Source organism: Arachis ipaensis, chromosome B09 (genome assembly GCF_000816755.2).
Source record: "Arachis ipaensis cultivar K30076 chromosome B09, Araip1.1, whole genome shotgun sequence".
In the NCBI taxonomy this organism is placed as follows: domain Eukaryota; kingdom Viridiplantae; phylum Streptophyta; class Magnoliopsida; order Fabales; family Fabaceae; genus Arachis; species Arachis ipaensis.
Genome location: NC_029793.2, coordinates 60,921,981 through 60,926,696, shown reverse-complemented (window position 1 = coordinate 60,926,696; position 4,716 = coordinate 60,921,981).

Genomic DNA, 4,716 nt, shown 5'->3' with positions numbered 1-4,716 from the left:
TTTCTTTTTCTTTTTTGTTTTCTTCTTTGATGATTAGTTTTATTAGTTTTGGATGTTTCGTTGTCGAAGGTTTCGAAAATGTTGTTGTATATGTTCTTGGATTTTTTTCTTAAATTTTAGGTTTTTTTTAGTTTTAGATGTTTCTTTTTCTAGTTTCTGGATGTTTCTCTAGTTATTGAATGTTTCAAGCGTGTTGTTGTATATGTTTTTGGATTTTTTTTGTCTTAAATTTTGTATTTTTTTTTATAGTTTTAGATGTTTTTTTTTTAGTTTTCGAATATTTTTTCTTGTTTTTAAATATTTTTTTAAATAATTTTAGCTTTTTTTTTAGATTTTAAATATTTTTTATATTAGATTTTAGATGTTTTTTTTATTATAATTTGAATTCATATTTTTTCAAAAAAAAAATTCAAAAACAAATTAATTGCTCGTTGACTATGACTGACTACAACCCTTGTTAGTTTCCAATTGGAATTGTTCAAAAAAAAAATTCCAATAACAAATATGATATATTTTCAAAGTAAAACATGTTTATTTGAAAATTAAATATTTGAAATTTTAATGAATTAATCAATTTACATAAATAATTATCAAACATTCTATCATTAACAATCTTACCTCATGTCAATGTATCGCTGCAAATTGGGATTATACACCAGGCCACTGAATGATTGAGATTGCTGCTGAAAATTGGGTTTACTATACCCGGATGGTGATGATTGAGATTGTGACTGAAATTTGGGGTTAAACTCAAGGCAATTGGATGATTGAGATTGTGATTGAAAATGATTATTGTTATTAGTCCACTCTGATATTGATGTTGGAAAAGATGCCGTTGATGCACCAATTGCAGCTCCATGTATATTCTAAATGACAAATATAACAGTGAATTATGTGAAAGAAAAATAAACTGTAAGAATTAAAAGTCAATGACATACATACACTATCATTATAAGATAAATGCTGGGTATTGTCGGATTCCGTTAGATTTAGGATTACAATTTATCGATAATAATGACGTTGAATTCGTAAGATTAAGTAATTACCGGCAGATTTACGTTTCTAACAGTAAATTTTCCGTTAATAATTGGCGGAATAAAAATAAATTGGCGCGTCTTTTGGGGTCGGATTTATCGTTTGAAAAATCTGACAATAAATCCACTTAGTGAAACACTGCATTTTGGTGACCCGCAATAGTTTGCCGTCAGAGTTTTTCGATGGTATATTCGATGGTAAGTGTGCCATAAATTTGAAGCGCAAACCCTCTTCCCCTCATTCGAATATGTCTCTCTATCTCTAACTTTCTCGCCTTCCACTCTCTCTCTCTAACCCTCGACTCTTTCTCTCTTTCTCTTCCCCTATTTCTCCTCCTTCCCTGTCACCGCTGGCCAGCCTAAACCGCCGCAGCTACCTTATCTTTCTTCCCTTCTCTCTCTAAGACACTCTATCTAGGCCCCTATCTCTCATTCTCATTTGCAAAAAGAGCAACAACACATCTCCTGTTCCTTGTTCCGGCTAGCTTCCAACTCCACGCAATCATTCGTTTGCCGTTTCTTGCACCGACAACATCATAGTGCCACTACAACTCTTTTGCTCTTCTTCGTTCTATTCTATTTTAGCAACCCAGGTTACTATTCTGTTTTAAATTTCTATTTCAGTTAATTTTAGTTTCATTAATCTGATTTCTAGTTAGTTAGTTAGAATTAATTTTCTGTTAGTGAATTTTAGGTGATTAGGATAGGTTAGATTAGGTTATTAGGTTCTGAACTGATGAAAAGTATTTGGATTATTGAATTGAATTGCTGAATATTGTTGCTAGAATTGTTTGATATATGTTGATTTACTGTGTTACGGCTGGTTTTGTTGAGATTTGATTGCCGGATTATTTGGATTATGCTTGGTTGTTGCTGGTTTTGAATTATTTGTTGTTGGTGTTGATTGTTGATTTAAAATTGGAGCTATCAATTACTATTTGAGCTTGATTTTACATGTTTGATGTTTGTGCATGCCAAGTATTCATCAATATACTTCAGAGTTTTTAATGCAATTTTTGGTTTAGTTTTTGAAACTCAATGCTCGTTTGCATGTTATGATTGTTATTATGCATTGATAATGGAATTTGATTTATTTTTAATTGACCAAAATTTTGAATTTTTGAATGATTGAGGCATTTATTTAATAGTACAAGATTAATTACATTGGTCCTTTTTACCCAATTATATCAACTTTGTATGTCTAATTGTTTTTGGGTTATATTAGGAATGAATTTCAAATGTTGAAATTAATCTTGTGGTATTAGTTATAAGAATTATATTGGTATTTAAACTTATTGTTGATTATTTAGTTCTGAACTTATGGTACTAAACTTGTTTTTAATTTAGGGTTTTCTAAAATTCTGAACTTAGGGTACTGAACTTGTTGAGTTTCAATTTGAATTAGAACATGTTGCGGGTGACTGCCTCGGTGATGTCACAAGTTGTGGGTGTATCTGACCAACCGTTCATCATGGTCCCTAACCCCAACTACATCCCTACATCTAGGGGGACGACACCACCTTCATTCACTCAGCAGCCCAATATCTTGGTGATGCTGCCTCCAGCAACAGACACCGCGGCCTTGGAATCCTCTCATGGAAGTGAGCTAGCTGATGCCTCTCCACCACCTCTCATCGTACGGTTGACGATTTGGCCTGATGGCGGAACGGCGTAAGTACTATTTTAAGTATTTTATATGCTGAAAGTGTTTGATTATTTATTCTAATTTAGCGGATTTAGGGTTATAGGTTTGAAATGCTGAAAGTGTTTGATATATTGTGATTAGTGATTCTTGATAGTTGATTCTAGTTTTAGTGGATTTAAGATTGTAGGTTTGAATTGATGAAAGTGTTTGATATATCCTGATTATTGAATTGTTAAAAGTATCTAATTATTGATTATAGTTTAGTGGATTTGGTGGATTTGTGGATGTTGCTTCTTGATTATTGCCTATTGTTTATTGATTGTTGACAATTGGTGCTGTTTAAGTTCATTATTGATGATAGTTTGTGGCGCATTCCAGTTATAAATGAAACTCTGCCAAAATTTCTAAAAAGGCTCTATATATTATTGTTATTTGCTTCTAAAATTTTAATTTATATTGCCATATTAGTTTGTTTGTGAATTATTGATAGGTTTGTGCTAAACAACAACGCATGTACTTAAGAGATGACAACGTCATCAAGCTGATGTACGACCATCCATGGCTGAGCTACAAGAAGATTTCTTCTGAGACCAGAGAGCGATGGTTTTAGAAGTGAGTAGTAAAAACTTAATATAGTCAAATCTTATTAGCTAGTTTATATCTTCTATTTTATTTAATATGATATATTTTGATTAACTAAGTTTAAAGTTTCTTTATGCAGCTTCTCTTCATATGGGACAAGGAGCACGTTACCCTCATCAGGAAGATATATGACCATCGAATGGGTAGGCGGCTGCAACAAATGTTGGATGTACGTGAGAGGTGCAACCACCTCACTTACTGGCTCCGACCGAAAATCAAGAATGCTTTATACGTTCATTGGGAGACCAATGAGGGGTTCAAATATCGGCGTCTCACAAACAAAGCTAACAAGGCATCGGCCAGGTCGTCCAAGTATACCAGCGATTCAGCGACCTTTATGAAGACTAAGGCCAGGCTGATATATAGCTTTTCTAATTTTGTTATTAACTTTGTTATATTCTTTGACATATTATTAGTAGGCATCCTAACATATTATTTTAATGCAACATGTGTAGTCAAAGTCATTGGATCGCGATGCTATATTGGTGGAGACCTTCAAGTACACCCATACTTTGAAGGAGAACAAAGAGAGATTTGCTGATCAGTGGTCTGCAGATCATTATGTGAGTAAACATCTGATCTTGTGACATAAAATTTTCAATTAACTGTATAGTTGTTGTCCTAATCATAATGACATGTGTTACACAGGAGTCTTACACACAGAGACTAGAGGCCATAACTCATCAATTTCAACAAAGTGGGGAGGATGCCAGTGGATCTGCTGCTTCAGCCATCGATCCTGATGTAGTTTGGCGCGAGACCTCCATAGTGCCAAACAAGAACTGCGTGTATGGGATGGGGTCATTATTTGCTAGCAGCCTCCGTACCTCCACGTTGAGGCCGTCGTCTGCTTCTGCCACCAGTCAAGCTATCGAACCCGAGGAAGGCATTGATTTGAGGCTGCAGGTACAGGAGCTTACCCGCAGCCTTTAGGAACAGGCTCAGGAGTTAACCGAGACTCAGGAAATATATCAGAAAATCCTCACACGCGTGACAGACACGGATGACCTCAGGCTGGAGTAGAGGGAGCAGCTGGAGCGGCCTTAGCGGATTAAGGCTCAGATGGAGGTGTAACAGGCTCAAATGCGCGCCGCTGACATCAGCTCTGCTGGTGGCAACAGTACTACTAGTGGATACAGATATCACTGCCTTCACCACCGCCTCAGTAGAACCATGGGAACGACAATGACAATGATGACTAGAATCCTTAGTGATTAGGGCTTTATTTTACTGTTTAAGTGTATTTATTTGACTTTTAATTTATTCGAACATTTGATATTTAATATTACATAATTTGGTTTCTATTATTTATAAATTGATTAGTAATTGTGTGAAAAGTAAATTTAAATAAAAAATTAAAATCAAAAAGGAAAAATTAAAAAGAATTCTATAAAC